Source organism: Myotis lucifugus, unplaced genomic scaffold (assembly GCF_000147115.1).
Source record: "Myotis lucifugus unplaced genomic scaffold, Myoluc2.0 scaffold_190, whole genome shotgun sequence".
In the NCBI taxonomy this organism is placed as follows: domain Eukaryota; kingdom Metazoa; phylum Chordata; class Mammalia; order Chiroptera; family Vespertilionidae; genus Myotis; species Myotis lucifugus.
In genome coordinates this window covers 1,264,721-1,273,107 of record NW_005871238.1, presented here as the reverse complement: position 1 = coordinate 1,273,107, position 8,387 = coordinate 1,264,721, and positions in this window count along the sequence as shown.

The window sequence follows — 8,387 nt, the reverse complement described above, 5'->3', positions numbered from 1 at the left end:
TATATTTTTTTCTTTATTGATTTCAGAGAGGAAGGGAGAAGGAGAGAGAGATAGAAACAGCAATGATGAGAGAGAATCATTGATCGGCTGCCTCCCGCACACCCCCTACTGGGGATCGAGCCCGCAACCCAGGCACGCGCCCTTGGCCAGAATCGAACCTGGGGCCCTTCAGTTCACAGGCTGACGCTCTATCCACTGAGCCAAGCCGGCTAGGGCTGTACAACCTTCTTTTATTAGAGGACTTGGTAATCTGTTTTTTAAGGACTCATAATCATTTGTATTTATACTTAAAAACACACAATGTTATAAAAGCACTTTATCCAATGAGGCCAAGATTTAACATTGTTGACAGTTCTGTGGCTACTTTATCATAATTTGTCATCAATATTTTACATTCATGTTTCGACAGTTGCCAATTTCTTGGCCTTAAGGGTGAAAAAGTACAATATATGCTAAACCTCAATCGTTAAAGCCGATGCAAAGATTTACCTCACCTAAATAGAACTCCTAGCATTTTCCATCCTAGACTTTGATTGTCTTTCTTTCATATCGCTTGTGGAGCTGGAATAAAGGACCTGCTTGGCCATCTCTGTTAAAAAAAATGTAATGTTATAATTCCATCTACATGGACGGCTTCATTTCATCTTTCCCACTTCTTATCTTTTTCTCCTTTTTCTGCTACACATTTCTCTCTGCAATCTCTATTTCTGTCCCAGTTCCAGATTTTTAATTAAGAAGATAAAAGTAATCCAGTTGGGATACTTCCTGATTCAGCTAACCTTGACCAGAGTGGGATCATATTTATACAAAAATGGGTTTTGAGGATCAGACCATATAGATTGGGGATAAAGGCAGTTACACTGAAGAAAGAATTTGGAGTTTGGCAGATTCACCAGAATGTGCACCACACTGCTCTTCTATAAAATGGTGTTATTACTTCCTGCTCTGCTCACTTCACAAGGTTTTTTGAGGATCAGAGTAGACATTGTGCTTACAAACACATTACAAATGGAAGGAATTGCTTTAAAGTTTATAGTGCTATGTCTAGGTTTTGGACAAGTAGCAGACTTGACATTTTTTAAAATGGGAGATAGAAGATAACTCATCCAGTTGTGAAGTAAATAAGATTTCCTAAGAGCTCATAACCATGGCTTCCAAAGTTTTTATGGTTTCCCAGTAAAAACCGTGGCAGAAAATTATAATTTCAAAATAGGGACAGAATTGTGTGTGAGAGAGGAAGAGACTGGAGTTGTATGTTGTAAGTGGGTAATGTCTGTAAGTGGAGACAACCTTTCAAAACTATCCTGACAACAATGGCGAGACTACTAATTGGATTTAAATTCTGATACATTAGACAGAAAAAGATGGACTTTATGTAATATTGATTTCTTAATTATTTATCATATGGTTATTTATTTTCTGGCTGGTCATGAAAAGCAGGATAATTAATAATAGAAAAAATTAACAGTCTACAGTAAAATTAGAGACGTTTTAAAGCAGTGGTTCTCAACCTTCTGGCCCTTTAAATACAGTTCCTCATGTTGTGACCCCCCAACCATAAAATTATTTTTGTTGCTACTTCATAACTGTAATTTTGCTACTGTTATTAATCGTAATGTAAATATCTGATATGCAGGATGGTCTTAGGTGACCCCTGTGAAAGGGTCGTTCGACCCCCAAAGGGTCGCGACCCACAGGTTGAGAACAGCTGTTTTAAAGTTTCTTGGGGCTCTATGATTCAGTCTTTATGTTGGAGAGAAAAGATGGGAGAAGCAGGTGTATCTTTCAACAGGTGGATCAAACAGGCAAGGTATGTTTTGTCAAGAAGGTCATCAGTGGAATTATTATATCCCTCCTCTCTTATTTCCAATGGGGCTGGAGCAGCAGTAGGAAAAGCCAACAGTACTGGGATGGGCACAGAGAAAAGCCTACATAGAGTGAGCTCCTTGAGTCGTTTTACTCTGGGCCTTAGGAAGACAGGTTCTTACACTTAAGATCATCTATCTGTTCTTCATTTTACTGTTTCATTAAAAATAAAAAGAACAGCTTGTCAAATTCCTGGAGTAGAGCTGATAGAAAACGCCCAAAAGTCATCCTAAGACTTTAAGTTAGACTGGCTGAAAAACACTGTAGACAGGACATGTGAACCAGCCCAGATCATCAAAAGAAGAAACTGTATTTTATTTGGGAACAAGTATGCACTTCCCTATAGTGTCATTTGTGACAAATATGCCCTAGTAAGAATATAAAAGAATATGATCTATTGTGAAATTTTAATATGCCCTATGAAGAATATGAACAAGAGAAGCTGGTCAAAGATTTGGCATCCTGGCTGTCTTTCTTTTTTTTTTTTTAAGGGGAGAATGATGATTTTTTTTATTTTTATTTTTTTAACATATATTTTATTGAATTTTTACAGAGAGGAAGGGAGAGGAATAGAGAGTTAGGAATATCAATGAGAGAGAAACATTGATCAGCTGCCTCCTGCACACTCCCTACTGGGGATGTGCCCGCAACCAAGGTACATGCCCTTGACCAGAATCGAACCTGGAACCCTTGAGTCCACAGGCTGACCCTCTATCCAGTGAGCCAAACCAGTTAGGGCCTGGCTGTCTTTCTATTTTCACTGCTAAAACCAGGCACGTAAGTAGGTGCTCACTAAGTGATGAGTTAACGAACACTTTACTGAATGTGTCCTTTTGAAATGTGTCACTGAGATCTATCTGTGTTATTTGATGAAGCATCAACAGTTTCAGATTTATACTCTGTGAATGTGGCAGTGTTTCCCGGAGGCAGAAATGTATACTAGTATATATGCAGCTGAGAACACCACTACATCACTTTTCTTTAGTTAGAGATGGAGAGATTAGTGTTGGCCATGGGAGCAGACTCTTGTTCCTCAGGGAGGACACAGGCAAAGAAAGGAAGACTAATATAAAAGAGAGATTTGAGTTAAGAGAAGAGATTTAGAGGAACCCATGTCAAAATGCCTTAATATTCTTGGTAATGATTTGGAAAACTTAACTGGTGAAAGTGAGAGAAGACAAAGACAAGTCTCATTTTCTCTTCAATTTACTCAGGTCTTTTTTTCACACGTTATCATCTCACAGAAGTTTGAAGACCTGGAGGGGGTGATCAGATGATTTTTATCTTTCATTTTGTTTATGTGGTATATCACGTTAAATAATTTGCAGATATTAAACCAACCTTTATCCCAGAAATAAATCCCACTGGATTATGATGTATAATCTTCTTAATGTATTGGTGAATTTTATTTGCTAATATTTTGTTGAGGATTTTTGCTTCTATGTTCATTAGGGATATTGGCCGATAGTTTTGTTGTTGTTGTTATTTGGTGGTGTCTTTGTCTGGTTTTGAAATTAGGATAAATTATGGCCTTGTAAAACAAGCTTGGGAGCCTTTCCTCCTCTTGAACTTTTTTGGAATAGTTTGAGAAGGATAGGTGTTAATTTTTCTATGAATGCTTGGTAAAATTCACCTGTGCAGCATAGGTCCCAGACTTTTCTTTGTTTTGATTACTAATTCAATTTTGTTAGTAGTTATCAGTCTGATCAGATTTTCTGTTTCTTATTCAGTGTTGGAAGATGGTATGCTTCTAGGAATTTATTCATTTCTTTCAGATTGTCCAGTTTGTTGGCATATTTATTGGCATATAATATTTTCTTATATATATTTTTTTGTATTTCTGTGGTGTCAATTGTCCCTTTTCCTCTTGGTCTTTCTGATTTTATTTATTTGGTTCCTCTCCTTTTTTCTTAATGAGTCTAGTTCAGTGATGGCGAACCTATGACACGTGTGTCAGAGGTGACACGCAAACTCATTTTTTTTTGGTTGATTCTTCTTTGTTAAATGGCATTTAAATATATACAATAAATATCAAAAATATAAATCTTTGTTTTACTATGGTTGCAAATATCAAAACATTTCTATATGTGACACGGCACCAGAGTTAAGTCAGGGTTTTTCAAAATGCTGACATGCCGAGCTCAAAAGGTTCGCCATCACTGGTCTAGTTAAAGGTTTATCATTTCAAAGAACCAGCTCTTGGTTTCCTTGATTTTTAAATATTTTTTAAGATTCTATTTCATTTGTTTTTAATGTGATACTTTTTTTTCCTTTTACTCCCTTTGGGCTTTGTTTGTGTTCTTTTTCTAGTTCCTTTAGTATAAGGTTAGATTATTTATTTGATATTTTTCTTGTTTTATATGAGGTAGGCTTGTATTGCTATGAATTTTCCTCTTAGGACTGATTTTGATGTGTCCTATATATTTTTGGTTGTGTTTTCACTTTCATTTGTCTCAAGGTATCTTTTGATTTCTTTCTTGATCTTATTGTCAATTCATTCATTGTTTGTTTAGTGACATGTTATTTAGCCTCAATATGTTTGTGTGTTTTTAATTTTTTTCTTGTAATTGATTTGTAGTTTCATACCACCATGGTTAGAAAAGATGCTTGATATGACGTATATCTTATTAAATTTTTTGACCCTTGTTTTGTGGCCTAATGTATTCTATCTTAGAAAATGTTCCATGTGCATTTGAAGAAAATATATGTTCTGCTGCTTTTGGGTCAACTATTCTAAAAATATCAATTAAATTCATCTGGTCTAGTATGTCATATAAGGCTGCTGTTTGTTGTTGATTTTCTCTCTGGATGTTCTATTCATCTATGTGAATGTGGTGTTAAAGTCCCTATAGTGACTGTATTACTATTGATCATTCTCTTTATGTTTATCATTATTTGTTCTATATATTTTTGTGCTATGTTGGGTGCATAAATGTTTACAAGGGTTATATCTTATTGTTGGATTGATCCTTTCATCATTATTTAATGCCCTTTTTTGTCTCTTATCATAGACTTTGTTGTAAAGTCTATTTTATCTTACATAAGAATTGCTAACAATTTTCTTTTCAATTTGCATGAAATAACTTTTTTCCATCCCTTTATGTCTGTCTCTGTGTGTCTTGCATTTGAAGTGGGTCTCTTGTAAACATCATATGTATGGGCTTTGTTTTCTTATTCATTCAGCTACGCTATGTCTTTTGATTGAATCATTTAATCCATTTACATTTAAAGTGATGATTGATAGTGCATAGTAATTGTCATTTGGTCATTTTTAGATACTGCATTAAGTTTTAGTTTGGTCAGACTTTTCACACAAACCCAACAAGGATAGCAACTGATCACATAGATCACACAGGCTTTCAAATCTGCTTGGCGGGAATGTTCATAAGGAATCTTTAGACTGGCCTTTAGCGAGCAGTCAGACACTCAAGGTGGAAGCCAAGCCACAGCTCCATCAGGCTTTGCCTGCAGTACCTGTCGGCTTGGGTCAAGTCCTCAAGTCCTCGAGGTCCCCACAGGTGTCCTGAGGTTTCTTTTTCCATCTTTCAGGAAAGCAATCTTTGTTCCTTCCCTGGAAAATTTGTCATGAAGTACTCGGCCAAGCAAGGTATCAGGCCAGGTGGCTTAATTTGGCTTTGATTAGTTTCAAGAGTCAGTCTCAATTCCTTAAGCTTTCTGGTAATATCCAGGATCTAGGCATGTCTCTCTTAGACATTCCAGTCAAAGTCCTGGTCAATAAGACCACAGAGTTTGTGACTGGTCTTACAGGATTTATGCAAAGAAATGTATAGCCATGACTCACTCATGAAGAAATGCCAAATTTTGGAGAGATAAGATAAGGAGAAAATGTTAAAAGTGATTAGCATTCCCTAGATTGGCAAACATATTTCATAACTTTTAGAAACATAGGCTTCTTTATTGGCAAACACACTGACACTTTAAGAGACATACTTCCATGGAGACAGGTATACAGCAAAACTTACGGATTTACTAACTCACAGGTGAACTGAATTAAATTGATTGGCTTTCAGTGGTTCTCAACCTTGGCTGCACATTAGAATCACCTTGGAATCTTTTTAAAATCCTGATTTCTGGGCCTCATCCTCCAGAAATTCTGTTTTTTTGTTATGGGGTGGGGCCACAACATTAGTAACAAAGAAACAGAATTTCCAGAGGATGAGGCCCAGAAATCAGGATTTTAAAAAGATTCCCAGATGATTCTAATGTGCAGCCAAGGTTGAGAACCACTGAATAGTTTAGGCTCAGAATGAGCATTTCAACAGATGGCACCAATAAGATTTCTTTGAGACGAGGTATTAGCATTTTAGAGGCAGACAGTCCTTTCTTTGACAAACCCAGAATAAAATTCCTTGCCAGAATAAGTACTCTTGAGGAATAGAGACTGTGTTACCATTTATTTTGGGAAGAAAAACCTAAAATAAATAACTTTTCATCCTTTTTTATTTCTTAAAAGAAGGAGATTCGATAGTTGGGGGAAGTATGAAGGTGCTCTATGCTCCCTAGATCCCTGTCTCCCAGCCATGGCGTACCACAACCCATCCAACCTTAGCCGACTGGGGGACTGCATTCGCCCACAGTCAGAAGCCTCGTCCCACACCCGGGAAAGAGACCTTTCCTAAAGCAGCAACACAATTCTCCCCAGGTGTGGAGTTTACGGACAGTCGGCGTTGATTAGACACCGTTCAGTTGGGGTTATTTTATTCCCCACAGGTGATTCTGATGGTCTCTGACCTTACTGGAGGCTTTTACTCTTTACTGTCTTGGGATAAAAAAGTCTGGCCTCTTTAACTTGCCTCTGAGAGTTGGGCTAGCAGCCGGTTGCTGTCTCTTATTCTTTCTAACAGCCTGGGCCCCCTAAGAGGCTTGGCAGAGTGAGACAGCTCCCCATAAGTGCAGAACGTTAATTTGGCTGGACAGAATTTAATTTTGAGGGTTTTTTCTTTCTGTATTAACTATACCTGTGGAAGAAGCATTAAATGACAAGCAGCAACATTTGCATGAATTAAAATATAGCAGTTATGAGGGTGCTGAAGGCCTGGGGCAGGGTAGGGGGAGGCAGGCTAGAGCGGGCCAATGGGAGAAAAAAGGGACATATGTAATATTTTCAATAATAAAGATATATATATATATATATATAATAGGAACAGTATTACTAACAAGTGCAGGTAAAAAAGATTTGCAACAGTTCAGTTCCTTTGCCTGGTTACAGCTTCCCGTGCATTATGGCTGCCAGGGGCGGGACTTCCATCTGCAAGCAAAGCTGCTGCCAAGGCGGCACAATGACAACTGCCCTGAAGAAAAATGGCTGCCCAGGTGGCTACAGGGACACCTTCTGCCCTCAAGAAAAATGGCTGCCAAAGCGGACTAAGCAGCCATGGCAACGTTGTGTTCCCCTCCCCTTAGCAACCAGCAGAGGGGACCGGCCCTGGCAGCCTGCAGGGCTGGGGCCCTGCCGCGGCTGTTCTCTGCCCGCCAGGAAAGTTCATTTGGAGGAAGCATCTAATCGGCGCCCTACCCGTCCCCAGCACACGGCCACCAGGGCTGAGGGGCACTTTGGCTCGGGAATTTGCAGGGGTCAGAACTCTGCGCTCGCAGCAGCAGCTTCAGCCGGTGCCCATCCCTGCACCCCCCACGCCCACCCCCAGCGCTGTGTGCCCTCGAAGTGCACTGTCAGGGCAGAACAGAGGGAAGATGGGAGCCTGAGGGAAGCAAGAGGCTAGAGTGGCCAGGCCGTGAGTCTCCTTTAAGCTCCTTCCCCCCGCCCCGCTGCACCTCCCCAACCTCCCAGGGCTCAGTAGCAGGGACGCCTTTGGTGCCCCCTGCGAAGAAGGCATCTCCTGTGGCCATCCCCTCCCTCCCCACAATGCCAGATTCTGTGTGCCCAGGCGCCAGAGCTGGGGTGGGCACACCTGAACCTGCAGGGCCAAAGGCAGTGCAGGGCTGAGATCAGGAAATGGAACCCCCAGTTGAGGGAGGGGGGTTTCATGTCACCAGAATCCAGGTCAGGTTTTTGTCCTTCCCAGTGCAGCCCAAGTGCAGCCAGGGAGGTAAAAAAAGAGGTTTTCCTGCTTCAATCCTCTCTGTATTATTTTTGGTTAATCCTCTCCCGAGAATATTTTTCCATGGATTTTCAGAGAGAGAGTGTAAGGGAGGGGGAGAGACAGAGAGAAATATCGATGGGTTGCTCCTGCATGCACCCTGGCCGGGGATGGAGCTGCAACAGAGGTACATGCCCTTGACTGGAAATTGAACCCGGGACCCTTCAGTCCGCAGCTCTATCCACTGAGCCAAACTGTCTAGGGCCTCCCTGTATTTTTTACCAGTTCCTGATTTGCCATCTGTTATCAGAGAAAAGCATGGGTGGGTCTTTCTCCATAGCTAGTGGGAGTGGGGTTCTTTGGAGTGCCTCTGGAGTAAGCATTCCTCGAAGCCTCCCCTGAGGATTAGATATGGTAGAACACGTTCTTTTCTGTGGAATTACAGCCCTTTCAGGGAAGCTA